The sequence below is a fragment of the Phalacrocorax carbo genome, chromosome 4 (assembly GCF_963921805.1).
Source record: "Phalacrocorax carbo chromosome 4, bPhaCar2.1, whole genome shotgun sequence".
NCBI classification, from domain to species: Eukaryota; Metazoa; Chordata; class Aves; order Suliformes; family Phalacrocoracidae; genus Phalacrocorax; species Phalacrocorax carbo.
The window spans coordinates 7,715,467-7,732,839 of record NC_087516.1 but is presented as its reverse complement, the minus strand read 5'-3'; the positions used below and the strand labels follow the sequence as shown (position 1 = coordinate 7,732,839).

General features: G+C 41.7%; 1 long non-coding RNA gene across 1 annotated transcript; it reads left to right on the top strand.

Annotated features, from left to right (window-relative positions):
- Positions 1–13,539: 13,539 nt before the first annotated feature.
- On the top strand, positions 13,540–15,381 carry LOC135313241 (uncharacterized). The gene is made up of 3 exons (XR_010372870.1): positions 13,540–13,608; positions 14,291–14,492; positions 14,727–15,381. It is a non-coding gene; the product is annotated as an uncharacterized LOC135313241 (long non-coding RNA).
- The last annotated feature ends 1,992 nt before the right edge of the window (positions 15,382–17,373 follow it).

The following is a 17,373-nucleotide window of genomic DNA, read 5'->3' as shown; positions in this document are numbered from 1 at the left end:
TGAAATTTATTAATCTTTAAGCTGACTGATGATAAGAATCATTAGAAATGAATCTCAGAAGCACAAGGCACATTTTTGTTTCCTATGGGAGTAATGAATGCAAGTAAAACGATTTATAAGAATAAAGCCTTCAGGAGCTTCTGCCCTTGCTGACATTTAGGCAATCTCCCACTGAACTGCAAGGATCTGTTTGGGGCTGATTTCAGGTACCACAATGTGATGGTGTATCTTTCTAAGTAGGTAAATATAAGAATGCAGTTTTCTGTGGTGGATGATAGCCAGTACCTCTTTGGCAAAGTGTATATGGTGGAGAGAGATTCCCCAAAACTTAGTAACTTCAAATCATCGTGATTCGTGCCGGCAGAGTCCTATGCTATCGGCAACAGTTGCAGCTGCTGTTTTTCTTTTTTTACCCACCAAATTCTTGCTGAAATAAAACTTGTATTAAACTAACCTGAGCTCTCTGGACTCGAGTTGCTCTCCAAAGTTGTTGTGTGTGTTGCCCAGCTCAGTTTACTGTATGACATAGCCTTTATTTAGCTCCTGCCAAAATTAACTCTGTTTAATTTTCTGTAAATCACAGTACTACGTCTGAGTTTTTTGGTACTCTACTTCTTTACACTTCCTCCAAAGTCTAGGTCTGCACTGCGGTTCTCTACTGAGAAAAATGAGACAGATGTTAGATTAAAAGTACTCTAGGGGAAAAAAATCGTAAGGACGATGGGTATCAAAAGATGAGAGAGCATTTCTGAGAGCAGTTGGGCAACTGAACTCAAGAATGATACAATCTTAAAAAAATGCACCTCCTGTTTTCAGTTAAAAAGAAACAAAACTGGTAACCTTATTTTGAACTTTTTTTTGTGTCTGTACTTAGGGGTGCTATGTTTAGGGGAGGAAGAAACAAGCGATTTTATGTAGCCTCCAGCAAGATGCCATGTTTTTCATACAACATTTTCCTGTTCATGCTTCTCTACACTTTTTCTTTTTTTTTTTTTTTATATTTTAGTTTTTGGGTTGCTCATACAAATTATTTGAAAGGAAATATTCTCCAACAAATCTCAGCTGTGCCTCTAGTTCCTAGCATTTTGAAAAGAAAGGTTCTGTGTCTTGAATATTTACATAAAGCCTGAATGCCAGATTTGGAAGATGTAATAAAAATATGCTTTTCTGGGATTTGTTCTTAGGGAAAGAGAATTCCCCATGACCAAAAATACCCCAGTAATAAGCATTTGCTCTCTGCTGGTACCACTGTGACCTTAAATTATGAGCTTGCCCCCATTTGTAGCCGCTTTCCCCTCTTTAAATGTACAGTTAAGTCATTTGTAAATATCATAACTAAATCTGGAAGTGTAATTTAGTGACTCTATTTGAGGATTAAGAAGAAGAGTAACATTACTTAGAACCATATGTAATCTTTTCTGCTTTGTTTAATTTAGTTTGCACTATGCATGCCTTATCTTACAGTCATTCTTCACTCCAGCTCACTTGATATATTTGCACACTGTTGATAATACCATCAGAAAAATAGCTAAATGTTCATTTCTTTGCAAAACAAATGTATATACTGTGAAGTGCATTGACATAACATCAGTGATGTGGGATCATTTTCCCTAGGGAGGATAAAGGTTGCTAGATCATGATGTTCATTTCCCAACTAGAGAAGATTTAAAACTCTAGAAAGGAGGTATTAGATTTTACACTTGATCATACTAGTTGGCTTTATTAAACACTTGGAGTAACACACTAGTTTCCTTTACCAAGAATGCCAAAGAATTGTAATTCTCCACTGAATACAGTCTACATCATGGTCTGTATTTCATTAAGGTGTTATTCATGTTTGGGGTTTGTGGTTTCCTTTTTTTTTTTTCTTCAGTGGGACTGCCCCCAGGAGCTGTGGCTTTCTGACGTTTGATTATTGTGTCAGAGTGACAACTGCTGATTAATTTGTATAACTTATTATTCATTACAAGCCTCACAACCTTTATTCTTGCTGGGCCCACCTTGTGGTCCCATATGGTAGCTGAATTCACATCTTATTTCCTCCAGACAGTATGGATAGTGAAATAATTGTAAAGTCCTGAGCAGCTGCTTTTGAAGTTATTCTGACTCCTTTCTGAACCAAATAGTCTTAATTTGTAGCCTTATTATTTATTCTTTCTCATGAAAGTCTATCCATTTCCATAAGAACATATTGTACTGTCAATGAACATAATTCTTTGTCATATACTTAGAGCCAACATGGGGCAGATCCTCACCTGCTGTAAATACTCATAATTCTGTTGATTGTGTAGCACTATTTAAGCTTTGAGTGAAATTTTGCAGAGGACACTTTCATCCTTTGCTCATAGTAGAGTCAAGGCGGGCACACAAGAGGAAGTGCCTGAAAGATTACTATGAACTGGGAAGAGCAAGGACATCTCCTAAAATAGTGGCATCCCATGTCATCGACAGCTAGCTTTGGAAAATCTGATAGTTCGGTAAAAGGAAGACTTTGGAAACCAGGCTCTGGAGCTCAGCAGAGCTGACACAAAGCTGTTTCCAGCATTCCTTACCTCCCAAACTGCTCCTTTAGTAGTCTAATCCAATGCCCAGAAACAAATAGCCACACACAAATAAATCCCCTGGCACAGCAGGGCCTAAGGAACAGAAATAGCAGTGTCTCAGTTACAAGAAGGATAGATCCGCAGCCAGCAGTTGCCCCCAACTCAGAAGAGAAATTAAATGCAGAGAGGCAAAAAAGAAGAAGAGAGAGCAATGTTCCATTGGGGAAATAAAAGATGAAATATCAAAAAAAGCTGTAAGTAAAAAATGACTGGGAAAGATACACATGCATGCACGCGTGTATTGATACATGGGCCCGGTTTCATCATAGAACATGAAATATTCCCAGTTGACTGGAAGCTGGCAATCGTTCTCCCAGTCTTCAAAAAGAGCAACAGGGATGACCCTGGTAACTACAGGCCCGTCAGTCTCACTGCTGGGCCTGGCAAAATTATGGAGAAGATTATTATGGGAGTTATTGAAAAACACCTGAAAGACAACACAGTCATTGGTCCCAGCCAGCACGGGTTCACGAGGGGAAAGGCCTGCCTAAGAAACTTAATTTCCTTCCATGACAAGGTCACCCACCCGCTGACCAAGGGGAGGCAGCCGATGTGATCTCTCTGGATTTCAGTGAAGCTTTCGATACTGTCTCTCACAGCCTCCCCCTGGACAAAATGCCCAGCCCACGGCTGGATAAACACGCAATGCAGCGGGTGAGCAACGGGCCGACGGGTCGGGCCCAAAGGGTTACAGTAAATGGGGTTACATCGGGCCGGCGGCCGGTCACGAGCGGGGTTTGCAGGGATCCATCTTAGGGCCGGTACTCTTTAATCTCTTCATAACTGACTTGGATGCAGGACTGGAAGGAATGCTAATTGAGTTTGCTGGTGACACAAGGTTGGGAGGAGCTGTTGACGTTCTGGAGGGCAGAGAGGCCCTGCAGAGGGATCTGGACACACTGGAGAGCTGGGCAATCACCAACTTCTTGTTGAAGTTTAACAAGGGCAAGTGCTGGAGTTTGCCCCTGGGGCACGGCACCCCTGGCTGTACAGACAGACTGGGGAGCGAGAGGCTGGAGAGCAGCTCTGCAGAGGGACCTGGGGGTTCTGGTCAACACCAAGTTGAACACGAGTCAACAGTGTGCCCTGGCAATCAAGAGGGCCAACCGTGCCCTGGGGTGCATCAAGCCCTGCATTGCAGGGGGTCGAGGGAGGGAATTGTCCCGCTCTACTCTGTGCTGGTGCTGCCTCACCTTGAGTGCTGTGTGCAGTTTGGGGCACCACAGTACATTAAGGTTACAATGCTACTAGAGAGTGTCCAGAGGAGGGCCATGAAGTACAAGGAGCAGCTAAATTCACTTGGTTTGTTCAGCAGAGAGAAGAAGAGTCTGAGGGGACACCTCATCATGGTCTTATTCAAGAAGCACCTGGACAGCACCCTCAGTGATATGGTGTGAATTTTGGGGTTGTCCTTTGCAGGGACGGGAGTTGGCCTAGATGATCTCTGTGGGTCCCTTCCAACTCAGGACTTTCTTTGATTCTGTGATTCTATATAAGAAAAATAATTTATTAGAAAGTTCCAACCTAATATAAGGTCCAGTAACCAGATGGCCATTTTCTGCAGTATCATCAAACAGAGATCCATTCTGATCTAAAATCCTTGATTTTCGTTATTATTTCTTGTGTTTATGTCCTTGATACCTTCACCTACCTTACATTAGAACCAGCTGGAAGAGTCATGGGTCTTTTGGTGAGAGGTGAATCCAGATTCATGGTTTCAAGTGGTCATGAAACATAACCATATACCTGTAAGTGCAGCCCAAGGTTTCTAAGAACCTTTAATATTATTGACAAGGGAAGAAATATCATATAGAAAAAGGCAATGGACCTCATTCTTGAATCAAGAGAACTGTAACTAGGATTGCTATGGTCTTGCTGTATCTGCCAAGCAATTTGATAGATTCTGGTCACTGTGCAGTTAGTGTAAAAATTGCACCAGCAATTTTACAATCTTAAAACATGTAAAATTGTGCTGGTAGAACTGGAATCATAGAATCACAGGATCATTTATGTTGGAAAAGACCTTTAAGATCATCAAGTCCAGCCATTAACCTAGCACTGCCAAGCCCACCACTAAACCATTTCCCTAAGCACCATGTCTGCATGACTGTTAAATACCTCCAGGGATGGTGACTCAACCCCTTCCCTGGGCAGCCTGTTCCAGTGCTTGACAGCCCTTTCGGGGAAGAAATTTTTCCTAATATCCAATCTAAACCTCCCCTGGTGCCACCTGAGGCCATTTCCTCTTGTCCTAACACTTGCTCCTTGGCAGAAGAGACCAACACCCACCTCACTACAACCTCCTTTCAGGTTGTAGAGTGATAAGGTCTCCCCTCAGCCTCCTTTTCTCCAGGCTAAACAAATCCAGTTCCCTCAGCCACTCCTCAGAAGGCTTGTGCTCCAGACCCTTCACCAGCTTCGTTGCCCTTCTCTGGACATGCTCCAGCACCTCCATGTCTTACTTGCAGTGAGTGGCCCAAAAATGGACACAGTATTCGAGGTGTGGCCTCACCAGTGCAGAGTACAGGGGCACCACCCCTGCCCTGCTCCTGCTGCCCACACTATTCCTGATACAAGCCAGGATGCTGTTGGCCGCCTTGGCCACCTGGGCACACTGCTGTCTCACGTTCAGCTGTCTGATCTAAAGGACCCCCAGGTCCTTTTCCTCTGGGCAGCTCTCCAGCCACTCCTCCCCAAGCTGGTAGCGTTGCATGGGGTTGTTGTGACCAAAGAGCAGGAACCAGCACTTGGTCTTGTTAAACCTCATATAATTGGCCTCGGTCCATTGATCCAGCCTGTCCAGGTCCCTCTGTAGAGCCTTCCTGCCCTCGAGTAGATCAACACTCCTGCCTAATTTGGTGTCATCTGCAAAATTACTGAGGGTGCACTCGATTCCCTCATCCAGATGGTTGATAAAGATATTAAACAGAACTGGCCCCAACACTGAGTCCTGGGGAACATCACTCATGACCATCCACCAACTGGATAGCTCTGTTCTCCACAGCTCTCTGGGCTTGGCCATCCAGCCAGTTTTTTTTCCCATCGGGGGTACACCTGTCTAAGCCATGAGCAACCAGTTTTTCCAGAAGAATGCTGTGGGAAATGTGTCAAAGGCTTTACTAAAGTCCAGGTAGACAACATCCACAGCCTTTCCCTCATCCACTAAACAGGTCACCTTGTCGTAGAAGGAGATCGTGTTAGTCAAGCAGGACCTGCCTTGCATAAACCCATGCTGACTGGGCCTCATCCCCTGGTTGTCCTGTACATGCCACGTGATGGCACTCACGCTGATCTGCTCCATAACCTTCCCCGGCACCAAGGTCAGGCTGACAGGCCTGTAGCTCCCCAGATCCTCCTTCTGGCCCTTCTTGGAGATGGGCGTCACATTTGCTAACCTCCAGTCAACTGGGACATCATCAGTTAACCAGGGCTGCTGATAAATGAAGTGAGACTGATATCTAATTAAATACCAGGGTGAATTATCTGGTGTTCAATAGTAAAATTAGTTTTAATTAAATTTAATTTTGACAATAGAAATTAATTGTTGTACTGGCCACAGGACTGAGAGTACATTATAAGGACATCTAATCAACAGCCGTTTTAACACCGGAATTGGCATGCAGGAAGCATTTGTCAACATGTAATTAGGACTCGATCCAATCCTCTGAAATAAACTTTCCATTGATTTTAATAAGAAATACATTAAACTCTGGACACCACAGTTCACAATAATGTGTTATCTCTGCTTTTAAAATTTGGCATCAGATCGAATTCTGTAATTTAGCTTACAGATTTGCTACAGGCAGTGACCTTACCCATATTATATGGTATGACAGCTACGAAACAGCTGCTATCAACTTCGAAGAATGGTGGTTTTATAAGCTGGGAAAACAGTTTGTCATGATAGATTGTTATAATGAAGTAGATACAAGTTCAGGAAACATGGCAAAAAGATAATTGCTCAGTAAAAAAACCACTGAAATTCTTTGGTTTCCTACCTTTGCAAAAAAGCCGCAGTTTCAAGGACTAAATGCATACCGTGAGGTGATTATTCAAAGCTACTTATATGGCATAAAAATTCAAAGGCTCTGAAGTTTTTTATATTCCTCATTCTCACAGTAATCAATAGAGAAATCAATTATTCAAATCAGTGGGAAGGGAGAGATCTCTTTCATAATCTTAATTTAGTCCAAATTTTAAAAATGACTTATTTTCAATAAATGTCCCCAGTGTGCAATCCACGTCTCTGTGAATGTTACAATTGCATTTGGAAATTCTTTGCTGTTCTTCTGTAGGATTAACCAGTGCTTGTCATGCTTTGATGCATGGAAATAGGTATCTGCATAAAAAAACAGCTTCATTTTTTTTCCTAGGCCACCTACAACTGCATCCTTCAGAAAGTCAAGGCATTTTCGCAGCACTTAAACATCTGACTGACACTAGCTGCCTACATGATTTCATTAATGCTATTCAATAATGGTATTTTGGCACATGTCCTCTAAACCTATTAAATGGCAGTTGCTGGAGACAGCAGCCACACAACAGGAAAGGTTTGCAGTGCAGATGTCTACAGCTGAGCCAGTTGTAGTGGTTTTTTATAGGCAGTGGGGAGATATGGACACTTTTATGTTGTGATTCATCTCATCCTACAGTAGACACCTAAAATAAGGCAGATGAATTCCGTTTTAAAATTGTGTAGTGGCATAAAAGAAACTGAAGGTGACTGCCTTTGATATGGGCGTTCACCCTGTAGATATACACAGTTAAGTCAGATGAATCTTTCCCTGCTAGAGGGATTTCGACCTGGCAGCATTTAGTATCTCCCTCTAATGCCAAGAAGAACCCACAGAAGTGCAGTAATATTATTAAAAATATTGTGTCTAATATTTTTCATACAGGGAGAAGCTTTTAATTTACTTTCTAGCCTCATGACCTGCTCTAGGTTTGAATCACTGATAAAATCTCCCTTACTGTGAAAAGGTGCATTTCTGAGGTCATAGGAAAAAGTGTGTTATTAATTCATCATTTGTAAAAACTATCCCTGTAATTAAGGATAACACTAGCAATTGCTGCTGTCTCTTTAAGTGACTTATTTACCAAACTCCCAAATAATTTAAACCATTCGCCTGTCCCAGGGACTGAGTAATGCATGTAGAATTATCAGTTCAGTCTTATCTCGACATGTGCTGAATGGTAACTATTATTTTCTTACTTGATAGTTATGGTACGTGAAAAATGTGTGTGCACTGACATCCATGCTGCTGCACTAAGGTACTAACAGAGTCTGAAGAAGTTTAGAGCTGGCTTGGGTGTTTCTTTATATCCTTTAGCTACTTCTGCAGCAAAATGTAGAGGCACTTTAGCGAGAATGGGGTACCTGGGTGTACCCAAATGGAAAAAGTGTCTCAAATTTATACTTTTCATGGAGTGGCAAGGAATGCTGAGTGATGGTATTTGCAAACTAAAATATAGCATCTTGAGGAAAGGAAAAAAAAACACAAGGTAAATAATCTTGAGCCATTTAAAACTTGATTGGAAGAAAAGCCCAAATTTCCGGAGTGAATAGATTTGATATTACTGGGGACAGCCAGAGAGAACTCTGCAGAAGTTCTGTCTTCAAGTGAAGAATAGATGATCACATTCAAGCATACTGAGCTGAAGTGTTTCTTATTCAGATTAGCATCAGGCTGCTTATAGCGCATCTTGAAAATAACCACACTGCGCTCGTGAAGAATCAAACTCCAAATACCTAGTGGTGGATTGGCCTGTGCCTCATTTGTCTAGGTTCTATGAATAAATTTCCATCTATGCTCAGGCTGGCTTCTTCAAGAGCACTTTGAAGTTAAAACAATACATAGTTCTCAGATTTAGAGGTGGAAGGTGAATCTGAGATTGAGAATGGGCTACAGCCACATTTGGCTGTCATTGTCACCGCAAATGTACTCCCCAATGTGGGCGATGCCCCAATACCCACTAGGATTTTCCAGGACTTTCCTTCCTGCTGTAGAATTTGGGCTGTCCCTCTAGATCTTGCACTGCCATCTGATGAGCAAGTGTCCTGAACATGAGAAAAGAAATGGCAGCAGCTAAATGAGCTTTGCAGGGGTTAATGGTATTTTTCGTAGATCTTTCTCCTGGCTGGGTGCCTGAGAAAAAACAAAAGTCTACAGGAACTCAAGAATTAAGTACCTCTGATGCTGAGAAGGAGTGGAATTGAAGGGGTGATCCCAGAGAAGGGAGTAGAAAGATCTAATTAACAGATTGTAAAGCTAAAAAAGACTACTATGACCATCTGATCTGATGTAACAGAGGTCATAAGTCTTCCCTGAATTGATTTTTACTTAAACTTGGCATTTCTTTTTAAAAGCCATCCAATGTTTATTTATAAGTTTCTAGTGATGGAAAATCTTACAGACATCTTTAAGCTGTGCCAGTGGTTAATCGTTTTCACTGCTGAAAAAAAAAAAGGCATAGTTTTAGTTTTGGTCTGAATTTGTCTGATTTCAACTTCCATGAATCTCAACTGTGAGTTGTTACAGAACATATTGAGTCAATTTCCATCCTTTTGCTCCTCTTCCAGCAAAAGATATGGCTCTGTTTTACTTGGTTCTACATTATTTTAATGTCATTGAGAGACAGAAAATGTGAGAGAGAAAAAAGGAAAGAAAGAAAGAAGCTAATGGTCAGTGCCGGTATGAGACTTGAGATTTCTTGCTCTGACACTCTCCACTTCACCAAGCTGACAGAATATTTCAGAGCTACATTTTGGAAAGGTGTTAAACACTTTACAATGGAGTAGGCATGCAAGGAGCATTTAAAGTACCTCTGCACCCAGCTCCTTGTGTTTCTTGTGGATCTAGGCACTTCTGAAGACCCAATAAATTGTTATTGGGTGCAGAACAGTTCTGCCCCCACCCTCCCCAACCCTTAATCTCTCTGCCTTATCTGGCCAAGGAAAATCTATGTAGAAATGGAGAAGAATGCTGTAAGGTTAAACATTACAAGACTGTGAGGTGTCCATATGCAGGAGGAAAGGAGACCATATGAGTATGTAAGCTATAGATGTGAGTGTGCAAAGGAAGGATCACTTCCATATCATAGTTCTGGCTGGGAATCTCTGAAATTCACAGCTTTTACTGAGCTGTTGGAACCCTCTGCTCAACCACCCATTTCCTTTCTGAATACCCCAAGGAAAGAAAATAACCACTGCCTGCTGATCCACACCATGGATCTGGCATCTGCTCCACGCCCCTCTGAAGTCGGCAGAAAGGCACTCCTGGATGGTAGCAGGCCCTGGGTGTCCCTTTCCCCCATCACATTCCTCAGCGTCCTCCAGCTTCTTGCAGCTAATCATTGGGGGAGTCTGCATTTCTTGGCTGGCTGGCAAGTGTTTGAACTCCAGTTCTCACTTTTGGGACCTGCAACCATAATTTTCTTACGGTAGCAATGCCAAATGTAAAGACACTGTACCTGATGTAACCATTTTTCAGGTGGACTCAATGAAATAAGTTCAGGTGTGACCAGATTATTCCAGTCACGTTTGTTAATTTTCTCTCTCTCTCATCTCCTTTTCCCCTCTTTCTTCCCACCCCCGCCCACCCCAACCCACCCCACCCCACCCCACCCCACCCCACCCCACCCCAACCCAACCCAACCCCCACCTTTTTTCCCTCTCTTCCATTCTTTTGGCAAGAATAACCCTCCTCTTGGGTTTGAAGAATTTGTTTGTTGATTCTCTTTAATGAAGCTCCAGTTTTTCGAGTGAGAAACAAGGGCTGTAATATTTAATGGAGATTCTGTGATTCTAAGAATTACTTTTTGAATAATCTGACACTGTATTTTCCTATTTAAATTCCAGAACTGAATCTGAAATGAAGAATTGTATATGACAGATGCTAAAAAGTTCTGAGAAAGGAAGAAGTTTGATAGGAAAGACAGAAATTATTTAGAACAAGAAGACATTAGTATGGACCTGGTAAAGATCCAGCATGAATGGGGATTAGCAATTAAGAGTTTCTTGTGTTTCCCTCTTCAGTTTTCACTCTGAGGGAAATGCTGCTTTTACAGCTTTTAGCTCAGCTGTTTCATTTTTTCTGTGTTGTGCTGCGATGATAAAAATAAGGAAAAGGATGTTTTGGATTTTTTTTTTTGCCAAATTGTTTTGCTGTGAACTGCCTTTGATTATGAAGTGGAATGAATTATTGTTTTGTGACTCCTCAGGATTATCAAAAGGAGTACATTTGTGCAGTTTCATGTCATATATTTTAAACACAAATAAGTTTTAATGGAGAAGATTTGTGGGCCCAACTGCCAGTTCCTAGGGACTCAAAGGCATTTGAAATCCTGCCTACTCATCTTAGTCCCTCTTGATTACTCAGGAAAAGGTCCTGGTTTTCTTTAATGGAAGCCTTGCCTGGGAATCGGCTTCAGGATGAAGGTCTGTCTTTTTGTTCAGCTCTCTCTTGGAGTCCAGTTGACTAATATTGCAAGATAGTATTAATACTTTGCTGTCAGAACTTGTCAATCCAGAGAAAGCAAGTCTGACTCACTGGAAAATATCCCCTTGAGAAAGAGACTTTCACAACTGCCTATCTGAATGCACGGAAAGATAAACGCTACGCTTCAGACTTTCCCTCCAGAGAGAGACTGTTCAGGAAAAGTCAAAACAGACACATGCTCAAAGTAGGCTCAACAGATTTTACAAGATATGACATAAACGACAAAGAATTTCTAGCAGTGGCTCTCTGCAGACAGATTTACGGAAGATCGAGCACTTGAGGATTAAAATCTCTGTTGGCTGGGGTGAAATGACCTGCTTGTTCTGTCCAGCTGGAAAAGAGACTAGTAGCAAGGTCCATCTTAAGAAAATTAATCTATTTAAATGGTGCCATGCTGTCTCCAGCTGGCAGTGCCGGGGTGACAGTGAACATAAACACTCACGGGTTGTCGCTTGCATTGATATCCTTAAGAGAGCAAGACGCATGAGGAAAATGGTACCTGGTGTTGAATTAATCACCTCAGAAACTGAACAAAGTGAACAAAAAGTAAATTGAAGGGATGACACTGTGTAGCTGGGAGCTACGCAACTGTAGGCCATCAGCAAGATGCATCCAATATGTGAAATGAAGATTAATGTTACAGTTAAACCTATTAAATACATTTGATATGGAAGTACACTGGGAAAAATATACCTCAGAAATTTTCACTGCTAAAATTGTGGTTTATATTCCATACACTGCTGTTTTTTATTTTGCATTTTCACTGAAAGTCACACAGCCAAACAGATCTCTGCTGGTATCTAGAAGATTTGTTTGGAGAAGTAGGAGTTGGAAGGATAGGATGGGAAAAATTATAAGAGTAAAAATAAATGGGGAAAAATTCAGTATAATGGCATTTTAAACAGATGCAGATGAACCTTAACTTCAGATGACTTTTTTTTACTTGAAACAAAACCACCCTGAAAAACATGAAGATAATTATTTGTACAATTTATTTTAGGTGTCACCTGACAGAATGTCTAAATTATAATTAATTTATGGATGCAAAACCAGAAGATGCTGAAGAGAAACATGTTTTCTTAAAAGTACTGCTGAAGGTCCTGAATATATTTGTATATCTTTTTCTTTCTAGTGCAACTGTGGGCAGAACTGACCCAAGTCAATACTGGGTTGTTGGTATTGAAAAGTTTTGTCTAATTTTTGCTTTTCTGAGTAGTTCTGATGGTTTCTGTGTGGCTGTGCCCACAGCGGTGGAGGGCAGTAAATTTGCTGTCTTGCTCCAAACTATGCAGCTCTAAATATATATGGAAGTTGCAAAGATCCACCAAACAGCAGCTCTGTATATAGACCCTGTACATTGTTCTCCCTCCTCTAAGTGGCCTTGGATGCCGCTCAGAAGTAGTACCATCATGGCAATGCAATCTGGACACACACTCTTTTCTCTGGCTTATTTCCACGTTGGCAGTAGTAAAGGGGAATGTGCAGAGTCCTGCCTGCCCTGCCTCAGTGTGTCCCTCTCTGGCCCAGGGCACAGTCTGGCCCAGGGTGAGTTTCCATTTGGCCAGCTGCCTTTACCCCATAGGAGATGAAGAACTGCAGATTGATGGAAGAGCTGAGCTCCTTTTGGATAAGCTTATAAACTTCTACAGTGGTCAGGGCTGCTATTGTTCTGGGGGGCTTAGGTACATCTAAGTACCACTGTACCTCTAAGGCACCACCGTGCCTCTAATGTATGGAGGGTTACTGCTGCAGGGGGTTGGGGGGCATCCTAAACCCCAGTTTTTTCATTCACTACTGCTGGGATTGGACTGTCCTAATGTTGTAGAAAGGGGAGAAGTCCCCAGGTCAACTTTCTGTATAGCAACAGGGAAATGCAATGTGCAGGCTTTCTTCCATGTGCTTTTCTAGGGGGAATGATGTGGAATAACTATAATGAGTAATTTCTCTTTTGAAAATTATTTACACACCTTAATCAAAATCTTTTCCTGTTACCTTCTGCTCTTCATCAATGAAACCCAAAATGCCTGATGAAAAAAACAACAGTATTATTATCCCTGTTCTATAATGCAGGTATCAATGCCTGGGTGTCATATGGGCTGGGGTCTGTAATTTCTTTAGCTGGAGTAGAGGACTGTATTGCTTCAGAGAACTGAGTCCAGCATTATTTAACCCAGGCCAAAGGCAAGTCACAAGCTGTTTTAAGTTTATAATAAAAATTTCCTGGTTTTCAATCCTTTGCTCATTCCACTCAACCATACTGGCTCTCTGAAGTGCTAGTGGTGCGGAAGGAAGAAGATGCTTTATGATCCTTGATGACTATAATGTAGCAAATAAAGCTCTAGGGTGCTTTCAAACTCACAGTGATCTCGTGGGGTGGAAAATGAATCATGCTGCAGCTAACAGAGAATATATTTTTTTTTACATTAGCTGCTTGGGTCTTTTTCCAAACCAGAAGATGATAAAGCACTTCCCACTACTGGATGAAGACAAAAGAGAGTGTCATCAATGTAAGCAGTAAAATAAGCTGAATAAGCTTGTTTGGACTCCTGGTTACTAATCCAATTCTTTTACAATCTTTTTTTGGCTCTAGAAATAAGAACTATTTGCAAAATAAACAGACTTCTTTTTAAATGCCCAGTCAGATTGTTGCAAATGTTGGATCTCAAATCCTTGATCTAGTCTTTCAAATTTAGCTGCCAATCTTTCCTTACTACAGAATATTGATATATTCTGTATCAATGTATAGACAGTTAAGCTCTAGAAAGTGCTTTGAAATTGTTCCCTGCAGTCAATATGTATCAGTAACGCAGCTAAAATAGAACACAGGCAGTGGTTTGAGGTTTTTTAAGACTCCTGATATTCCTACTGAAAAAAATCTTCATCAGCTTTGTCTTTCCCACTGCTTTCTCAGAGACCAATTTTCTCTTCTTACAGTGACTTTGTCTAATCGAATCATCAAATGAAGAGATCTCTCCAGAGACCTCTTTCATACTGGAAAGGGGGTGGGGGGTGGGTGTCCCTTTAGGGTCCCAGATTAGCTATTTGTAGGGTAATTCACAAATGCTCCGGGTTCATACTTACAGGGTTTATTTTCCAGCTGAAAGCTTGCCCTTATCTAAACGAGGCCATCTGGGGTTTCCGGCATGGTTACAGTCTCCCTTTAAGCCTGTAACATTCCTCTTCTCATAGGCTGCAGCAGCCCATGAGCACTGGGATTTCATACCCTCTGAGCAAGGTCAAGCTTGGTATTTTCCACCTTGGCGGCGTTACATCCCTGCAGCAGGGATAGGAAAATGGAATCCATGTAGCTGTCACAGCAAAGCCAGCTCCCAGGTTTTGCAGCGCTGCCACCCTTTCATCACATTGCACCTCTGCCGCCTTGTTGTATGCTGTAAGTCAAAACCTAGGTTGAAACCTAATACTGAACTTGGAAGGGAGGATAATTTTCCTTGACTAGCTTCAACTTAACTGCGTGCTTTTTCTTAAGACAAAATGGAGCCCTGTTGCAAAACAATTGATATTTACCTGTTCTTTGAATTTCAGAAATGGAAGAATCTTTCTACCTTAACTAAAATGCTAGGATCAGGGCTCTATAGTAACTAATGAGTTTTTCTTTTAATTGCAGTCTGTTGGTCTAAAGAAGGTGCTGCGCATCATCATCTCTTTCCACTCCCTGGCACCAGACCACTTCCCCTGCAGGCTCCTACTAAGGGAGAAAACTGGAAGTTCAACAAGAACAACTTAAAACAGGACAAAAGAACAATCATGAAATGAAAGAGGTACTGAAAAAACACACTCAGAAAAACCTGTTGGTCAACATCAGTTTTTTCAGCTCTTCTTGTCAAAGCTTCAGCTTTTGCTAGAGTGTACAGGAGAAAGGTCAGGAATAATTGTGAGGGCTGGAACCCACAGAGTATAAAGATTCCCATTAAATATTTTGTCTTGCAGCCAGCTGTTTCCTGACATAAACTGGGCACAATCCTTGTTAGCCCACTGCTCTACCACAATTTTAATCTGGAGACTCATGAAACAACTCAGCAAGATGAGAAAACTAAATAATTTGAAAAATATTTTTATGGTAAATTTATATTTCAGTAACATATGGATGCAGAACAAGATCTCAGGAAGCATTTTATTATGGACTTTGTGAAAATTAGTAAAAGCAGTTCAAACTGGCTAAAATGTTGCAGCATTCTCCGAATTGCTACTACAGGGTTTGTTTTCACTATATATCAGGTCGTTTGTGTTTCAGAAGTGTAAATGATCTTTGGAGTTGAATAAAGAACCTGTAGCTTGTTGTCGTAGTTGAATTTTTAACTGAGAAGCAAGTACACTCTAAGTGCAGGCCCTTATCCATGGACTGTGTTTATTCCCATTTATTAAGTAAACATAAGTGAGTCAGATGAAAGACTCTGCCCCAGCGCTTGCTTATTTGGGCATCCTTTCATTGTGGTATCTGACCCACTAAGTATTCAAAACTAGACAGAGCAGCAATACTCTCACTCAGCTCTTCATCTACTCAAGGAAATAGGATTGCTTTAGCAGATGTGTTGCTGCTTGACTTCTTGCTGGGGTAAGTTCCCAGCTGTGCGCAGTCCCTGAACAGTTTCCAGTCCTCCCTGGGAAGTGGTGCCCCCATTCAGCGGTGTTTCCATAGAAAAGTAGATGTCCTTGGACAGCCGTTAGTGGGGAGGGAAGGAACTGTCAATTGGAGCAAACCCCATGGAGGACATGGAGTGTCAAGACATATTGAGTGTATTCAGTGCAGCGGAGGGAGCAAGTACAGAGGAGAAAGACTCATGTGGCTCCTGTGGTGATTTTTGTTGCTGTCTCAACTGTATAAAAAACCCCCAGCAAACAGGTTTCAGGGCTAGAGCTGTGATAGGAAAGGTTATAACCAAAAAATCTTTCCTCAGTAAGCATGGGACAGTATCTGGCCTCATGCTGTATTCAGTGAATTTCAGATGCAAATCAGTGGGTTTTATGCTGTCATTAAATGAACTTCCAGAAGCATGAGGAGTGCAGAAGGCCTGAAGGGATACTTAACAACCTGAGGATGGATGCCTAAATATTAGGTGATGCTGTAGAAAGTATTTTTTTGCTTAAAATGTATCTCATCAGCATCACCCTCATATCAACAGTTTTAGCTGTTTTCCCTCCAGGAACATACTGAAGAATATAGACAATGATATTGTGACGTGAGGCAGAGAGAAACTCAAGCAGCAGACTGTACTGCTGTCCTTCTGGTCCCATCCCTGTGGTATCTGTCTGTCTCTCGTCTTTACTCTCTACAGATGTTGAATAATGCTGGAGATAGGATTGTGGTTGAATGGAGTTTGCCACTAAAAGGCTCTGGAGAGCTGAAAGGAAGGATCCGAGACATTGCAGGACATCTTTTTTAATTTTTGCTGTCTCCTGGCGGTGAAGTGAAGTACAATGCCAGTAAATAACCAGATTCTGCAATAGTTTGTCCTTCAGTGACACAGAACTTTCCCTTCAAAGTTGCTCAATATGCCATTTTCTTGCTCATGCTCTTGTTGTGAATCTGAATTTCTGTTTCCTCCCCACTTAATGCAAGATGAGCCTTTTCTCAAAGGCCCTGTGGGAGTTAGGCACCCCTTTCTCAGCAATTTTCCAGCTGAGCTGGCACCAAATTTACTCAGACAATTCTTGAAATCTCACCCATAGAGTTTGATAGTTAACTAAAGAGTCCTCAGTGGAAACTATGATTATTACAAAGGTTACTGGCAATAAACGTTACTTAGTTATGCCCGTGATGTGTGTGCAGTTGATTCATAACAATAACGACACTTTTCACCTAGGTAGCACTTTCATCTGAACTGAAGGACCAGAGTCAATATTTCCATTGTGCTGGTGTTTCAATAAATCTCTGCATTTGTCATTGACAAATGAAAGAGCTTCAGAAATGTTTTCCCCATCATTTGTCTCCTGGAACATAAACTAAACAAGGAAAGTTCATGTTGTATCACAAAGAGTAGGAAAAAACCCGAGTTTGTTGGCTCCAAGAACTTAGCAATGGCAGATGTGATGAAATAGCTGGGGGACATGCTGGGCCCCACGCTAAGTGTAATGGAAGGCGTGCAGTCAGCACGTGGACCGAAACGCCCCTGGAAGGTCCTGGGCCGCCCTCCGCGGGGCCTTAAGAGCAAAGCCTGTCCCTTGCCTTTTCAATGCTATGATATGTAGATAATAGGGTAGATAAGACTGCTTCTGCACTCTCGATGTATTCACTCGAAATCAGCGTGTAATGG